This window comes from Dromiciops gliroides, chromosome 1, assembly GCF_019393635.1.
Source record: "Dromiciops gliroides isolate mDroGli1 chromosome 1, mDroGli1.pri, whole genome shotgun sequence".
Classification (NCBI taxonomy): domain Eukaryota; kingdom Metazoa; phylum Chordata; class Mammalia; order Microbiotheria; family Microbiotheriidae; genus Dromiciops; species Dromiciops gliroides.
Window position 1 is genome coordinate 8556296 of NC_057861.1, and position 19036 is coordinate 8575331.

The window sequence follows — 19036 nt, forward strand, 5'->3', positions numbered from 1 at the left end:
TTATTGGCGACCACTCATTAGATATTTTAGACAGTTTAGCTAGAATTTTAGCCCCTAACATGTGGTTGGTCATTGTGTTGGTCAAGTTCCTAAGTCTTTGGAAGTTGATTTTCTTCCCAATGTTGTTATTACAATATAAAGGTAGTTAGGTGGCACAAGCAATACAGTACTGGGCCTAGAGTTGCAAAGACCTGGATTCAAATTTGGCCTCACACAATTCCTCACTGTGTGACCCTCAGCAAGTCACTTAATATCTGCCTCAGTTTCTTCAACTGTAAGATGGTCAGTAACTCAATAAACATTCATCAAGTGCCCACAGACCCTTCTATAACTTATCTTCTTCTTACCCTCTGAGTCATATTCTACCTTACTCTCTTCTAGAGTACATCCAGGGAAGACTAGTACCTCTGGTGTGAGGCCTGCTCTCCACTTTGGGTCTCTACCTACCTGAGCCACCTCACTCTGAGCTGTGGCTCCAAGAAGCACAGCAGCTACACCCCAGCAAACCATTTCAGCAGATGGGCTAAACCAGCCTGAGGGTGACTGGGTCTCAAACCTATTGGCGAATTAGAGGGATGTCTACTCCAAGCAGGTGAAGACTTCCCCTGGTGGAATGGGTGGATGAGAACAATTTGTTCCAAAGGCCATGAAGGCAGCTGAAGCGGGTGCTGTGGGTGCTTAGAGCTTGGTTAGACCTCAAAGAAACCAAGATCACCCACTGAATCCTGAGCCGTCAACAGTTGTCTTGACTCTTGCCTGTCGCTGGACAGTGACAACTCTGAAAGAGAGAATGAGGCTGAGGACTGCAACTCTGCCTCACTTAAATCCAGTTTATGCCCAAGTCAAAAGACCATATCCAAACCACTTTTACCGTGTTTATTTACCTTGGCAATGTACTTTCCAAGAATATATACAGTGATGATGAGGTTGATGCCCACATTGCCAGAGCTAGCTCAGCATTTGGGAGGCTCTGAAGGAAAGTGTGGGAGAGAAGAGGCATTAGACTGCCTACCAGACTGAAGGTCTACAAAGTCACTATGCTGACTTCATTGTTGTCTGCCTGTGAAACCTGGACAATCCACAAGCACCATGCCAGGGAACTGAATCACTTCCATTCGAATTATCTTAGGAAGAGTCTGAAGATCACCTGGCAGGACAAGGTACCAGCCACTCAGGTCCTTCGAGCTAAACTGCCAAGCATTCAAACTCTCCTGCAGAGAGTACAACGCTAGTGGGCTGGTCAAATTGTTCAAACACCAAATATACTCCTCTCTAAAAGACTATTGTATGGAGAACTCATACAAGGAAGGCGGTCGCGCAGTAGTCAGAAAAAGCGATACAAGGACACTCTCAAGATCTCTCTTAACAACCTTGGAACTGATTGCATGACATGGAAGACCCTGCCACAGGACTACCCAGCATGGTGTTTCCTCATTAGAGAAGACGCTGTGCTCCGTAAGCAAGGCAGAATTGTAGTAATTCAAAAGAAACTCGAGATGTGCAAATTTAGAGACTCCACCCCAATGTTTCCACGGACTATTTGTGCCTGATCTGTGGTAGAACATTCTAAGCTCCTACTGGTCGGATCAGGAAAGACAGTCACTTGATTCTTAACATAGTGTTGTCACTTGGGTCCTCTTCAAGAACAAAGGACAACAACCAACCAAGTGCCTCCCATGTGCCAGGCACTGTGCTAAGTGCTGCAGATACAAATACAAGGAAAGTCCCTGACATCTAATGGTGAAGACAGCACACAAAAGAAACTTTCCAGCTGAAACACCTGAACAACAAGGGAACAGTTTACCTATTTTGTTGTTATTCTTTTTTAATCCGGCACCTAGTTTTAATTTATTAATTCAATGATTTGCTTTCAATTTTGTTCATTTATCCTTCAGTTTTCAGTATTTCTTTTTGCTGTTTGAAATTTTCTCAGGGGCAACTAGGTGGCACAGTGAATAAAGCACCAGCCCTGGATTCAGGAAGACCTGAGTTCAAATCCAGCCTCAGATACTTGACATGTACTAGCTGTGTGACCCTGGGAGAGTCACTTAATCCTTATTGCCCCGCCAAAACAAACAAAAAACCAAATAAACAAAAAAGGGAAATTTCTTATTTGTTCTCATTCTAGATTTCTGGAGGCAGCCCAGCCCACCAAGAGGCTCTTGCAATAAACAAGGTGGGAGGTGATGGAGGCCTGTACTAGGGTGGTGCCAGTGTCAGAAGGGGGCATAATCAAGGTAAAATCAGCAGGCCTTGACAACAGCTTGGATGGGGGGTGGGAGTGAGGGGGGTTGTGTGAGAGTGGGGAGTCCAGAATGACTCAGGTTAGGAGCCCGGGGGGCCAGGGTGGACCTTGACAGTAATAGGGAAGGGAGGAGGATGGGAGGGTTTGGGGAAAAGATAATGAATTCTACTTTTCTAAAACTCTATTCAGGTCCTTCATTTCTTGGGTTTTGGTTAGATTTAGTTACATCTGAAAAGGGCAAATTGAGATTCCTCTCTATTATAGTTTTACTGTATATTTAACTCTATGTATATATTATTATATATGTAACAACTTTTACTTTATCTTTAAGAATTCAGATGCTGGGGCAGCTAGGTGGCACAGTGGATAGAGCACCATCCCTGGAGTCAGGAGCACCCAAGTTCAAATCCGGCCTCAGACATTTAACACTTACTAGCTGTGTGACCCTGGGCAAGTCACTTAACCACAATTGCCACACTAAAAAAAAATAATAATTCAGATGCTATGATACTTGATGCACATAATTGATATTGATATTAATTCATTATCTATGGTGCCTTTCAGAAAAATATAGTTTCTTTTTTTTTAAGCTCTATTTTTGTTGTTGCTTGGTATGAAACTATTACTAGCCCTGCTGCCTTTTTCACTTTAACTGAAGCATAACAGATTTTTCACCAGCATTTTATATCTGTGTATATCTTTCAGTTTCAAGCATGTATTTCTTTAAATAAACGTATTGTTGAATTTTGTTTTCTAATCCCTTCTTGCTATTCTCTTCCATTTTATAAATGAGTTTATCCCATTCACAATTATGACTGCTAATTGTGTATTTTCCTCCATCCTACTCTCTTATACTTTTCCTTGTTTTTTTCCCACTCCCTCTTTAAGACTTTGTTTTGCTTCTAACCAATCTTTCTCTTAATCGCTCTTCCCTCTTATTTCTTCCTCTTTGCCCAAATTCCTTTTCCTCCTATTTCCCTTTTGGGTAAGATGGGATTTCTGTACCCAACCGTGTGTGTGTGTGTGTGTGTGTGTGTGTGTGTGTGTGTTTGCGCGCGCTCACGCGCACATTCTTCTCTCCTTTGACCACTTCAGATGAGTGGGGTTCAAATGTTGCCCACTCTCCCCCCACTCCTTCCTCCTTGTTGTAAAGACTTCTTTATACCCCATTTATGTGAGATAATTTTCCCATTCTTCCTACTGCACCACCTTTCTCTGCATATTCCTCTTCTCCATCCTTTCCAGTCTTTAAGATCATCAAAATACAACAGAATCACTTCTAAATAGGTCCTCCATCTAATTAGACACCACTCCCCAGAAACCCTGATGCTAGAGTTCTTAGGGACTATGTGTATCATCTCCCCATATAAGAATATAACTACTTTGTAGTCTCTTATGATAGCTCACTTACTGTTCACCTTTTTAGGCTTCCATAGGTTCCTGAATTTGTCAAATTTTCAGCCTTGGTCTTTTCATCAGGAATGCTTAGAAGCCCTTTATTTCATTAAAGATTCATTCTGGGGAAAGGCAATGAGCTCCCAAACTCATGACACGATCGCTCCAAAAAACATCCAAATAAGGTCATAGGAAAATGCCTGGAGCAGCAAAACTCATAGAAGAATGTGCTGAAATCATCTTCTAACCAAGAACAGCTTGGAAGATCAGAAGGAGGGAGCTGCTGTGCTGATACAGAAGTTGGGCCCAACCCCACAGTCACCCTGACACAGATCCAGTCCCAGGAAGGCCTCTCCAGAGAAGGAGACCCCCAGAACCTCTGCATCAGCTGAAGCACCAGTGTTGTCTGGAACTAAGCTCACAGTCTGGTAAGTGGGCTGAGCCCTGGGCAGGGGGGAGACTACAGGGGTCTCTGCTGGTGCTAAGGCAGAACTTGGATTCTATACCCCTACTGAGAACCAGGAGGTAGGCTCGAGTAGCAGTGGCCCAGGTGGGGGAGGGGCACAGGCTTGTCGGGGCTAACAACCACAACACACAAAGCTGGTTGATTAGCAAGTTGGTCTGGGGTCATCTAGGACCAGGAAACAGGACAGGCGAGGGAAGAACCTGATTCTCCTTAAATCATACCACCTGGGACTTCTTAAGCTTGGGATACTGCAGCCTGGAAACAGTGCCCCACTTTAAGGAGCTAAAAATCTAGTAAAAGAAAGGCAAGATGAGCCGACAGAGAAAGGTGAGCACCATAGAAAGTTTCTTCAGTAACAAGGAAGACCAAGGGACACCCTCAGAGGAAGATGTCAACATCAGGGCCCCTATATCTAAAGCTTCCAAGAAAAATACAAATTAGTCTCAGGCCACAGAGGTGCTCAAAAAGGACTTTGAAGATAAAGTTAGAGAGGTAGAGGAAAAAATGGAAAGAGAAATAAGGGTGATTCAGGAAAGACATGAGAAAAAAGTCAACAGCTTGAAAAGTCAAATGGAAAAGGAGGTACAAAAGCTCTCTGATGAAAATAATTGCCTAAGAATAAGGATTGAACAAATGGGAGCCAGTGACTTTATGAGAAACCAAGACACAATAAAGCAAATCCAAATGAATAAAAAAATAGAGGGCAATGTGAAATATCTTCTGGGAAAAACTGCTGACCTGGAATATAGGTCCAGGAGAGATAAGTTGAAAATTATTGGTCTACCTGAAAACCATGATCAAGGAAAGAGCTTAGACACCATCTTCCAAGATATTCTCAGGGAAAATTCCCCTGAAATGCTGTAAGAAGAAGCTAAAATAGAAATTGAAAGAATCTACCGATCACCTCCAGAAAGAGATCCCAAAAAGAAAACTCCTAGGAATATTATAGCCAAATTCCAGAGCTCTCAGGTCAAGGAGAAAATATTGCAAGCTGCCAAAAAGAAAGAATTTAAATACTGTGGAGCCCCAATCAGGATAGCACAAGATCTAGCAGATTCTATATTAAAGGACCGGAGGGCATGGAATATGATATTCCAAAGGGCAAAGGAAATGGGATTACAACCAAGAATCACCTACCCAGCAAAACTCAGCATTATCTTTCAGCGGAAAAGATGGGACTTTAATGAAATAGAAGACTTTCAGATATTTATGATGAAAAGACATAAACTGAATGGAAAATTTGACTTTCAAATACAAGACCCTAGAGAACCATAAAAAAAAAAATTGGAGCTGGGGGACATACCTGGAGTCATACAGTGGGCGACTGTCTTGTGTCTGAGGCCAAGTTTTGGCTAGGATCCCCCTGGGTCCAGGGGTGATGCTTTGTCCACTGTGTCACTTAGCTAGATGATAACATCTTTAGGGTTAAATTGAGGGGTGAAAGGAATGCACTGGGGGAAGGGGAAGGGCAGAAGTGAAATCCTACATGAAAGTAACAGGAAAAGGCTTATGGAGTGGGGGAAGAGATGGGAGAGGAGCAGGGCAGTAAATGAATTTTACACTCATCAGAAAAGGCTCAAAGATCTTAAACTCATCGGAGCTGCCTCAAGGAGGGACTAACAGACACACCAAACTGGGTGGAGTAATCTATTTAATCTGGGCAGTAAATGAGCCTAACACTCCTCAAAATTGGCTCAAAGACCTCAATCTCATTAGAATTGGCTCAAGGAGGGAATAATGGACACACTCAATTGGGTGGAGTAATCTCTATAACCCTGCAGGAAAATAGGAGGGGATGGGGATAAAGAGAGAGGGGCAAAAAAAGGAAGGGCAGAGTGGGGGAAGGGACAGAGGCAAATCCCTTTTGAAGAGTGATAGGATGAAAGAAGATGGATAATAGAATAAATATCATGGGAAAGGGAATAGGATGGAAGGGAAACAGTTAATAGTAATCATGAAAAAGAGAAAAGGGGGAAAATTGTACAGAAAAATATTTATAGCAACTCTTGGTGGAGGCTAAGAATTAAGAATCGAAGGAATGTCCATCAATTGAGGAATGATGGAAAAAGCTGTGGTATGTGATTGTAGTGGAATGGTCATGTGCTACAGGAAATGACAAATAGGATGATCCCTGAAAAACCTTGAAAGACTAATGAACATCGATGTATAGTGTGATGTTTAAAATCTAAATTGTGGCCGCCTTAAATTAGAAGCTTCAGCACAAGTCTTTGGGCATTAAACATTTATTAAAGCATACAGATATTTACAAAGAGTTCAGAAAGTTAAGAAAAAGAAGTCCTACCTAGCCTAGAGTTCCAGCCTGGTTGGGCTCTTCCTCAAGTCCTCCTCCACAAGCCTACATTAATCAGGAACTCTCTCCAGCAAACTGATTGTGGAAGCTCTTTATAGGTCTGGAACAGAGGCGGTCCTTACACACTGCTTCAAGCTGATTGGTTGGTGTCCTCCAAATCCATTGTCTTTGAAGGTGTTCTCAAGTTGAGTTCACAGTCTAGCTTCTGAGAACAATACCTTCTTAAGGGTTAGCCAGGTGTGGTTACAATCCAGTTAACTTGAAGTAGGCTAATCAGCAGTCAATCACTCTCACTTGATTCAATCAGTCTAAATTAATCTCCAGGTGGGTCTTTGAGTATCTGCGAAATCCCATTATTTCATCACAATAGTGAAGTGAGCAGAGCTGAGAGGACATTGTGCGTAGTGACAGCAGTATTGTTCAAGGAGCAAATGTGAAAGACTTAACTACTCTCAGCAGTGCAATGATCCAAGACAATCCCAAGCTTACTATGCACCCCTATAGAAATAACTGATAAAAAGAACACTTGTGGATTGTACATATATAACCTGATTATGATCTTGCAGAGGGGGGAGGAAAGGGAGGGAGAAAAATTTGGAACTCTAAATCTTATGAAAATGAATGTTGAAAACTACCCTTACATGTAAATGGAAAATAAATAAACACAATACTAAATTGGAAAAAAAAAAAAAGATTCATTCTGGGAGCATCTAGGTGGCACAGCAGATAAAGCAATGGCCCTGGATTCAGGAGGACCTGAGTTCAAATCCAGCCTCAGACAATTGACACTTACTAGCTGTGTGACCCTGGGCAAGTCACTGTACCCTCACTGCCCCACCAAAAAAAAAAATTCCTTCCCCCCCTTCATGATTATTCTTAGTTTTGTTGGATAAGTCATTCTTGGTGATAAACCTATATTTTTTAACCATTTGGAATATCATATTCCAAGCTTTTTTCCCTTTTATTGTTGTTGCTGCTAAATCAGGTGTGATCTTCGTTGTGGCTCCTTAATACTTGAATTCTTTCTGGATGCTTATAGTATTTTTTCTTTGACCTGGGAGCACCAGGCTTAGGAGTTTTTGTTTTGATTTTTCTCTCAGGAGATGTCTGGTACTTCTTTCAATTTCTACTGTTCCAGGAAGTTTTCTTTTATGATTTCTTGAAATGATGTACAGGCTCTTTGTTGTTGTTATTATTCCTTTTGGTTAGTTCACTGATTCTTAAATCATCTGTCCTCAATCTATTTTCCAGATCACTTGTTTTTGTTATGCGATACTACACATTTTCTTCTATTTTTTTCAGTCTTTTGACTTTGAATATTTTTTGATGGTTTATGACATCGATAGCTTCTATTTGGTCAATTCTAATTTTCAGGAGTTATTTTCTTGGGTAAGATTTTATAGTTCTTGTTCCAAGCTGTTAAGTCCCTTTACATGTCTTTCTTCTATTCCCCATTTTTCCCTCTACGCCGCCCCCTCTCCCTCTCTCTATCTCTATCTCTATCTCTCTCTTTTTGCTCTGTGAAAATATTTTACTGTTGTTGCAATAATCAACCTCATGGGTATTCAGTAAGGAAATCTCCCTCTAAAAGTACTATATAAATGTAGTTTACTATTTTAAAAAAAGATGAGCAGGAAAGACTTACATGAGCTGATGCAAAGTGAAATGTACTGTATACAAAATAACAACAATATTGTAAGATGATCTGCTGTGAATGACTTATTTTCAGCAATGCAGCAATCCAAGACAACTCTGAAGGACTTCTGAAAAATGCAGTCCATCTCCAGAGAAAGAATTGATGGTATCTGAATACAGATGGAAGTATATTTTGTTGTTGTTAGTTCCTTTTTCTAAAATTTTTTTGTCTGCTATGTTTTGCATGACTGCACATGTATAATTTATATTGAATTTGTAAAGCCTAAAATTTCTAACTGTGATGTTTAAAATTGAATGAGTGGTCACCTTAAATTAGAAGCTTTAGCAACAGTCTTTGGGCATTAAGCATTTATTAAAGTATATTAGGGATTAGCAAAGAGAGAGAGGAGAAAAGCCGCCTTTACCTAGCTATCTAAGAGAGAATGTGTCTCCCACCACCAACCAGTTCCCAAACCAAAAAGATCCCACTCCTTAGCTGCTTTTCCAAGAAGCCCCCTGTGAAACAGGAAGCAGGGCTGTCCTCACACACAGCTCCAAGCTAATTGGCTGATAGCATTAATAGACAAGATTACAGGTGGTAGACATAACTTCCAGACGCCAGTCTGACCTTTGAAACCCCAGAAAGATCACCTCATGCTTTCTCCTCAGGGTGAAGCTGCCCGGTGTCTTTCTCAGCAGGGTGGTGGTACTCTGATTCTCAGAGATTGCTTGAGTTCTTAAGGGAGGAAGGAAGAGAATTTGGAACACACAGTTTAAAAAAAAAAAAAGGTGTTACAATTTGTTTTTACATGTAAGGTGGGAGAAATTCTAAATAAATAAAATTTTTTGAAAAAAGGAGTAGGCTGGAAATATGAGCAAACAAAGGAATCTCACCATAAAAAAGCTCTTATGGCTTCAGGGAAATTCAAGGCAGAAACCCAGAAGAATAGATTGACTTGAAAAATATCTACAAGCAAAAGCCCAAAGAAAAATGCAGCATGGGCATAATCCTGAGTTCAAATCCGGCCTCAGACACTTGACACTTACTAGCTGTGTGACCCTGGGCAAGTCACTTAACCCCCAATGCCCTGCAAAAAAAAAAAAAAAAAAGATCTTGTGGGAGGAGGGGCCCAAGCTGTCTCACAGGTCATGCATCAGTGTTGGGAATTAATTGTATCTTTCAATCACAAACACCTGGGCTGACACTGAAAAAGAAACCTCTGGAGAGTCTCAGGGACCAAGCAGGCCTGTTCCATTCAAGAACAAGCGCTTAAGCTGGTAAGTGAGGACTCAGAGCATCCTCTGATGGCTGGGCCAGCCAAGGACCCAAGTTCTACAGGCATGGGTATGGTGGCAGCGCCTGGCCACCTGCAGGCACAGCGCCTTCAGCAGGATGGGAATGTGCCTTTCACACGTGCAGCATGCTCACCAAGACAGCAAGCTCGTTGAGTCGTTGTGGACCTCTTTGCTCTGGAGGTTCAGAAACTCACAAGGGGTTCACATGGTCCTTGTTGAACTGGCACTTTGATCAAATAGGGTTTTTTACATATGCTATCACACTGCCCACCCTTCTAAGCACATTCTGAGCTCTACTAACTTCAAGGAGTCCTAAAAGATGGCAAGGCAGATCAAGAATGTCAGGGGGAAAGGGATGCAGTATTGACATGCTTGCAGTCCTAGATGCTAGTCCTTCATAGTCCATGACTCCATGAGCTGAGTCAGCCAACACTGACAGCTGACTAGGGCAGAAATCGTGGAAGAACTCTTCTTGCCATTAGGGTCCCATCCCTGGAGAAAGTATGTGATTTCTGAATGCTGTTCATGGACACGAGATGTAAAATAGGATAGGAATAATGAGTGTTATGAAAAAAAAAAACAGAGAAATAAGGACAGTATGTTTCTGTTTCCTAGCCAGAACACGTATGCTAATAAGGAGAAACCCACTAAAGTATTAGCTGTAATAATACATGCAATTCATTACACACTTATCAAGCACCTATGTGCACAGTTGCTAAGAGCTATGGGTAATAGAAAGATGAATAAGAAATGATCTGTGTCCTCAAGAAGGTTACAGTTGAAAAGGAGTCTACTTCTTAATCATCATATGTAAAAACAAGGAAAATGGGAAGGGAACATGGGATGTAACGGATTCACCAAATACTTGTATGTTAAAACCAACGTAACCAAAATTCCAAGATCACAGAGTCTAAAAGTTGAAAGGGCCCTGAGAAGCCACCTAGTTTGAACCCATGTATGAAAATAAGCACCGCCACGACATACTGGACATATGGTCCTCCAGCCTCTACCCACAAACTACAACTTCTCTGGACGGCCCATTCCACGTTCAGATGGCATGAATGGTTAGCAAACTTTTCCTAAACTGGCCTCCTTAATGCTCCCTCCACCTTACCACGGTTCTTGGTTCTGCCCTCTAGGGACAAAAAGAACAAGTCCAATCCCTCTTTGACATGAAAGCCCATTCGAATACCTGAAGAAAGCACTTCTGTCTTGGCTACACTTTCTCAGTTTCTTCCACCAGTCTTCTTATGAAAGAAACTTGACCAACCTTCATTATTGCCTAACCTAGGATGCCCTGAGGATGAGGAGGAGGAGATGTGGATAAAATTGTGATTTTCAGTGTGCCCCTTCCTCTGTTTGTCCAACTCTGATTCTATACTACTCAATTCTGGTCCAGATCAAGGGAGAATGCAAAAATCCTCTTGTTTTTTACCCCAATCAAACCACATAGAAAGTATGCCATCCAGTTCTGGGTACCACATTTTTTTTTCAGGGTAATGAGGGTTAAGTGACTTGCCCAGGGTCACACAGCTAGTGTCAAGTGTCTGAGGCTGGATTTGAACTCAGGTCCTCCTGAATCCATGGCCAGTGCTTTATCCACTGCGCCACCTAGCTGCCGCCCCCCCTACCATATTTTTAAGGACTTTGACAAGCTAAAGTCCATGCACAGGAAACTACCAGAGTGGAAAAAATACTCTTATCATATGGAGACTGTAGCTGAAGAAATTAGTAAATGGACCACAGGTGCATGAAGATTTAGGGATTCAAAGATGTGGCCATTGTGTTCATTTGTTTTGCTTTACTTCTGTGTATTTTAAGATTCTAAATGTGGGTTCTAATCTGTTCCCCCAGTTTTAGAGGGAACTGACTAAAATCACTGATAAAATGAGTTTAGGTTTTTAAGGGTTTATTGAAAGATAGAAAGAGAAAGATTGAAAACAGAATTCCAACAGCCTGGCATTCCTATCTTTCCTCAAATTTCCTGTGAAGTCCTCTGCCACCACCACCACCATCAAGTCAGGAACCAAAAAGAGAGAGACCTCTCCACACAGGCCCTCCTTCCTCCTTCCTGTCCCCTCCCAGAAAATGGGAGGCTCCTCAAGTTGATTGGCTGGTAGCCTTCGTGGACAGTACCCATGCGCAAACGATACTTCCTGACCCCAAGGAAAAGCCGCATGGCCTTGCCCTCTGAGGCATTCTCCTCATGGTGGAGCTTTCCTACAGTAAGTCTCCAGTAGGTGGCGTCATTCCAATCATTACACTTCTTTGTACATTTGTTACAAGGAGAGTTATTCTTAAGGTGGTGTTGGTATGTTAGTGGGGGCTGAAAAGATATGTGATGGTGGTAATTCAGGCATTGGATAAGGATGTGGAATGCAGGAACCCTGCCCACCCCCACCCCCCAAATCAGAGCATGAGCAGATATTCTGTGACCATTGCTGTCTACTTAGCAGTTCAACTCTCCTCCCTCCCACTCCCTCTCTTCTTCCCTTTTATCTCTCCCTTTCCCCTCCTCCTTTCCTCCTCCCCAGGCACTATTCTGAACACATTTTTCTTTTATCTAGACCTAGGAAGCAATTTTGTATATATGTAAAACCCTGTGACAAAGTTCATTTTGTGCCTGGAGGTAATATAATGGCTCCCTTGGTCGCCCTCAATTTCACTTATTTTTAGCTCTTTTTTTTTTTTTGGTGAGACAATTGGGGTTAAGTGACTTGCCCAGGGTCACACAGCTAGTATCAACTGTCTGAGGCCAGATTTGAACTCAGGTTCTCCTGAATCCAGGGCCGGTGCTTTATCCACTGTGCCACCTAGCTGCACCCAATTTCAGTTATTTTAAATGCAACATTCTGAGATCAGTTACCCCAAGTTAGGAAGATTCCTAATACCCAGGCAAAAACTGGACTCTTGGTCTAGTTAGACATTTAGATCTTTCTCTAGTTAACTCGGCAACATTCAGGTTCCTGGAATCCTTTTCCCAATAAAACAGCATACTCCATTAGTGTGCCTATGGATAGGCAGGCATGGAAACGGGAATCTGGGGAAAGAACTAACCCTTTTTGGGGAACTTTTCTTAGGCTTCACACTACTCTGAGATGCCTCACTGGTGTGGGAAACAGTAATAACTTGATACAATAGTGGAATCTTCTCAGGGAAAAGCATGCCCATATAAGGAACAGCAGGACAATATTATTTAGTGAACTATGTCAACTCAAGGAAAAGTAAGGTTTTCAGAGTTAGAGATAGGAACTAGTTTGAGCTGGCTCTCGCTGGTGTCCTAGTAACAGTAGGTAAAAAGGTTAACCCTAGTCACTACTGAGCTTGCTTAATAGACTTAGGAATATTAACTTCTCCCACGTCTAAAATCTCCACCCCATCTTTGATCATGGGTTGTATGAAGGTGTATGTGTATGGGAGGGGTAACATATCAAGGCGGATTTAGTTAGAACTCTTCTGGGCAGATTGGGAACCTGAGCCTAGCAACCTATAGTGGCTCAGGGGAGAGACTTACTGAGTCCTAGCTTAGGATAAATAAGGGCTGAGCCTTCTCAGGATGGGTGCTCACTAATTGGCTTTACTGTGGGTGCCCCATTCTTATGAGAATGCAATAAAGGCTTTTGTCATACCAAAGCTGCCTCTGAAAGAACTAATTTTGAGAAGGTGGTCTGCACCTGTTTCTCACACTGGTGACTCTCTAAAATCTCCCTTCACTATCACATTCCTACCCATGCTTTAATCCTCAAAGTTCTGCTGGAAATAATCATGCTTGCTCCAAACTTTCAAATACACAACCTCAGAATCTGTACCACCTCCCACCACCACCCCCCCACACCTCCTCTGAAACTGTCTCCTTTATATAAATTCTCAGGATATGACCCAGTGTCTCTTCCACAATGGTTATCATTGTTTGGTGCAATCAAAAAAGTCTTAATAAAAGTGATTGGTTTTAAATGTGTGGGATAATTACTGGAGCTTCACACTCTCCCTCCACTTTTATATCACCTCTCCTCAGCAGACAAAGGAGGGTTTGGCAAAGTCCACAGTCTGAAATCCTGGATTTCGTGTTAGTGACTTGGGGAGGTTCAGCACCAGCTTTCTGAACACCTCCCCAAGGGCCTTTTGTGGAATAAGGGTTGGGAAAGTTTGTAGTATGTAATCAAATCTAAAAATTAACATTACTCCCTGTCTAGAAGGTTTTAAACTTCCACTGTAGCAAGAAAAAGGGAAGGAAAAGAAAAATTCTGACCTCCTGGTCCAATTCTTGGAGAGCTTCTCTTCCAGACCTGGGAAGAAATACAACTCCCAGCTCTTTAGGGACTTGGACTTGGCTTCCTCCCACCCCCTCAACAAATTAGGCATAGTTAATGAACTATGCAACACGTGCATGATGCTAATATAAAGCAAACATGCATCAATAAACACACGGAATTATTATGTACCCCCAAAGAAATCAAAGAATAAGGAAAAGTATCAACATGTAAAAAAATATTTATGGCCATTCTTTTTTTAGTAACCAAGAATCTGAAACTATGGGGTGCCCCCCTATTGGAGAATGTGCCTGCCACACAGTTTAATAAATGCTTGTTTCCTTCCTTCTTTTCTTTCATAAGACATGACAAAATGAATAGTTTTAAAGGAAGTCAGGAAGACCTCTACGAACTGATGCAGAGTGAAAGTGAGCAGAGCTATACAATAACACCACTATAAAGAAAAACCACTTCAGAGACTTTAGACTTAATGATCACTACCATGAATAAAGCATTAGTCCAGAGAAGTGAGGAACTGAAAATGCAGGATGCAATAGAAGTTTTTGGACATAGGCAATGTGAGAATTTCTTTTTCTAGACTATATGTCTGTTATGAAGGTTTTAATTTTCATTTTTTAAATTGGGGGTGGGGTGGGGGAGAGGTTAATACCTGTGCAATGGTACACAGTGCCTCTATTCATGTCTCCCCACATGGAAACCCTATAGAGAACCTGCTTCCTGCTTCTGGGAAGGCTGCAATGACATTTGACAGAAGGGAACACGGATGGAACCTCTGTAACTGGTTTCAGTCGCTAACTCCAGAGTGAAAAGAGGGCTCTTTCCTTGGCCAGAGTTGGGTTTTGCCTCCAGCACCGTCTTGATCCTCCCTAGGCCCTCTGCATTCCAGGCTTCTAGAACCCAGGTTAGCAATCAGAACAGCATCAATGCCCTGAGGACCAAGGAGTGGCCTTCAGGATCTGAGCCCAGAATCACTGAGACATGTCTAGCAACAGAGTCACTTGTGGATGTGAACTAGCTTGCACCGATGCTGCTGAAGAATTGAGCTAAGGTGCTGTGGATAGACAAGAGCCAACACCTAGCTATTCACAAGATATAGAGAGTCAAGATGGAAGGCAACACTGAGAAGAAACTGTTACTGTTCAGTCATTTCAGTTGTGTACAACTCTTGATGACCCCACATTTGGGATATTCTTGGCAGAGATACTGGAGTGGTTTGCCATTTCCTCCTCCAGCTCTTTTTACAGAGGAGGAAACTGAGGCAAACACGGTGAAGTGACTTGCCCAGGTTCACACAGCAAGCAAGTGTCTTGAAATCTCAGAAGCTAAGAAGCCAAGGTAAAAAGGGAGAGTATGTAGGGCATGACAGCCTACCAGGCCAAAGACGTGGAGATGGCTGATGGAGTATGATGTATTTAATCTGTAAATAGATCCATGTAGCTGGACCTAGGGTGTGCTGAGAATAGTCAAGCCAAAGAAAACTGGAAAGACTGGAAGCGGCAAGGTTATAAGGAGCTTTAAATGCCAAAGAGGCTCTATCTTTGATCCTGGAGATGAGGGAGTCAATAAAGTTTAACCACAATAGAGATGATGTGGTCAGACCTTTGCTGCCTAAGGAACAACGGATGGCTGGGGAGGGCCCTGAGGCAGGGAGACCAGATGGAAGGCTGCTACAATAGCCCAGGCTGGAGGCAGTGAGGGCCTGGACCAGGGAGGCAGTTGTGGGAGTGGAAAGAGGATGTACAGAAGAGACGCAGTGACAGCAGAACGGACAGACCTGGCAATGGGCAAGGTAAGAGGGACAAGCTGAGAGTAACTGAGGCTGCAGAGCTGTGTGACTGGGATGATGGGGGTGCACCTGACAGACTAAGGGGCAGTGTTGGGGGAAAGGTAATGAACTCTGTTTTGGACATGCTGAATTTGAAAGGCCTGCAGGATCATCTAATTCAAGATGTCCAAAAGGCCGTGTACAACTGGAGAGGAGACTAGGGCTAGATTTATAGGTCTGGGACCTAGACATCACCATGGGACATGTTAAGATAAATGATTTCCAGGAACAACCAACAGAGTAAGGCAATTAGATGTAGGAAGGGAAGGAAACAAGCACTTACTAAGTACCTACTACGTGCCAGGCACTGTGCAAAGCATTTGACAAATATCTTATTTCATCTTCACAACAACATTGTGAGGTAGGTGCCATACAAACAATACAACATCAATCAAAAACTCTACTATGGTGACATGAGAAACAATCGAGAGAGAATCCCTGACGGAGGATATGGGAAATTTCTGACCATCTAAATGGCTGCAAGAAGTTCAATGTAACAAAAGCACAAGTTGAATCAAATGTGAAATCAAAGTTTTGTGAATATAATGAATGACTAACAGGTGAACTGTCCAAATATTGATGGGTCAATTATATGCTTATGTACTTTCAGAGTTTAGAATACTCCCCCCAAAATATCTATAAACCATTATAGGAAAATATATAGAGGGGCAAAATGGGTCTGCCTAACAGTTCCAGGGATGCAAAAACCAACTATCAATTCAGTAAATGCTGAACAAGCCACTAAAAAAAGCCACATCATTTAGACCCCCTGTATTATCACAAGCCTTTGACTCTGTTCCACACTCATGGTTTAGTTATGTACTACAAATATATATGAAATAAATTGAAGCTCAATGAGAAAAGTAGAGCATTTGATGATTTAAAACATGGCACCAACACAATAATTTTAGGAAGAATTGATATAAAAATTGGTGGCTTTTAATTCAAGGGAAGAAACCTATTTTAAGTGCCTACTATGTGCTAAGCACTTAACATATATCATCTTATTTGATCAAAACACCTTAATAATCATTTCATGACCATGGAATAGTTATATGACGAAGACGAAGAAGACGAAGAAGACGAAGAAGACGACGAAGACGACGAAGACGACGAAGACGACGACGAAGACGACGACGAAGACGACGACGAAGACGACGACGAAGACGACGACGAAGACGACGACGAAGACGACGACGAAGACGACGACGACGACGACGACGACGACGACGACGAAGACGACGACGAAGACGAAGACGAAGACGAAGACGAAGACGAAGACGAAGAAGAAGAAGAAGAAATGTGCTATAAGAAATGACAAAAAAAACGAAAAGAAAAGAAATGACAAGCAGGGGGCAGCTAGGCAGTGGATAAAGCACCTGCCATGGATTCAGGAGGACCTGAGTTCAAATCTGCTCTCAGAAACTTTACACTTACTAGCTGTGCCCAAGGAAGGAAGGAAGGAAGGAAAAGGGAAAGGGAAGGAGGAAGAAAAAGAAATGACAAGCAAAATGATTTCAGAAAGGCCTCCAAAGAAAGAACTGCTATTGATTGAACACAGATTGAAGCATACTATTTTTCATTTTATTTTTTCATTTTTTCTTTTATTCAAGTTTTCTTATATAAAATGACTAATATGGTAATGTTTTACATAACTGCACATGTAAAACCTCACACTCCATGACCCAATTTTGGGTTTTCTTGGCCAAGTATCTGGAATGGTTTGCCATTTCCTTCTCATTTTACAAATGAGGAACTGAGGCAAACAAGGTGAAGTGACTTGCCCAGGGTCACACAGCTAGTAAGTGTCTGAGGAGAGATTTGTTTGGGATACAGACTTAGTAGTGGTATTGCTGGGTCAAAGGGTATGCACAGTTTTTAAGCCTTTTGAGCATGGTTCCAAATTGTTCTCCACAATGGTTGGATCATTTCACAGCTCCACCAAAAGTGCATTAGTATTCCAATTTTCCCACATATTCTCCAACATTTATCATTCTCCTTTTCTGTCATATTAGCCAAGTGGATAGGTGTGAGGTGGTACCTCAGAGTAGTTTTAATTCGCATTTCTCTTATCAGTACTAATTGAGAACATTTTTTCATAGAGCTATAGTTTTAATTTCATCATCTGAAACCTGCTTGTTCATATCCTTTGACTATTTCTCAATTGGTGTACTTAGGAGAGATTTGAACTCACAAAGCTGAGTCTTCCTAACTCCAGGCCTAGCACTCTATCCACTGAGCCACCTAGCTGCCCCAACTCAGAAGGTGAGCTAAGCATTAAAAAAGAGCTAGGGATTCTAAGAGGCTGAGGTGAGAAGGGAGATAAGCAACAGCCACTGCAAAGGCATGGAGGTGAGAGATGGAGTATCGCATGAGAGGAATGGCAGGAAAGCCAGTGTAGCCAGATGGTCGAGTGCTTGGAGGGGAGCACCTGTCAGATCATTCCTCTGCTCCATCTCCATCCTGTCAGCTCACTAACTATGGCTGTCACCCAAGGCTCTGCCCTAGGCAGTCCTCTATGCTCTCTCACTTGGTGACCTCATCAGCTCCCATGGATTCTATTAACATCTTTTATGCACTCCCATCCCGCCAATGACTCAGGTTCTCAAAATTCCAAGCCATTCTTGAGTCCTCACACTCACTCCATCTGTTATCAAACCTTGTCCTTTCTACCTTCATGACATCTCTTGTATTCAGCTACTTTTTTCCACTCACACAGCCACCACCCTAGATCAGGTCTTCATCACTTATTACCCAGACGACCACCATACCCTCCTAGCCAGTCTCCTTGTCTCATGCTTCACTCGGTCACTTAAGTGATTTTCCTAAAATGTAGCTCTAAGCATGTCACCACCCTAATCAATAAACTCCAATGATTCCTTATTACTCTAGGGTCAAACATAAAATCCTCCTTGGAACTTCAAGCTCTGAAAGCCTGACCCCTTCCCATCTTTCCTATCCCGGTGCTCCATGATTCAGCAACAATGGCCTATTTGCTGATTTCCACAGTGGCTGTCCCCATGCCTAGAATACTCTCCCTCCCCACTTCTGCCTCTGAGAACCTATGGCTTTCCTCAAGACTTACATCAAATGTCACTTTTGGCAGGTGGTCTCTTCTGGCCCCCTCCATTGCTAACATTTTCCCTTCTATGTTCCAACTATTCTATATGTTTCTGTATATACACTGTCTCCCTTATCAGAATATAAAATCCATATATATATATATATAATCATAATGGGAAAAATATTCTTTTAATTCCCAGTATTTTTGAAAGCACAGACAATATGGCACATCCAGCAAAATTTGGGGCCTACAGTCTGAAGACATGACTTCAGATCTCACCTCTGACACTAATGTATGATCTTGGACATCACTTCATGCACTCATGACTTATCTACTGTTGACACTGATGAAGGGAATTCCCTAAGAAAGGGGCACTTTGAAAGGATGAAAGCAATGGGTAAAATCATCACTGAGACTAAACAAATTCAGTCTTGGAAGACAAGGACAGGCCAGAATGATGGCCAGCAAGTACATTTCATTTCAAATAAAGGCTCAACCACCTCTGGTGGTTCTGTGCAAGAAGGTCAG

The 19036-nt window shown here is 42.2% G+C and overlaps 1 protein-coding gene across 2 annotated transcripts in view; it reads right to left on the bottom strand.

Moving 5' to 3' along the window:
- OSBP2 (oxysterol binding protein 2) overlaps positions 1-19036 on the bottom strand; it is a 292924-nt gene that overhangs the window by 188010 nt on the left and 85878 nt on the right. The window lies entirely within an intron of this gene.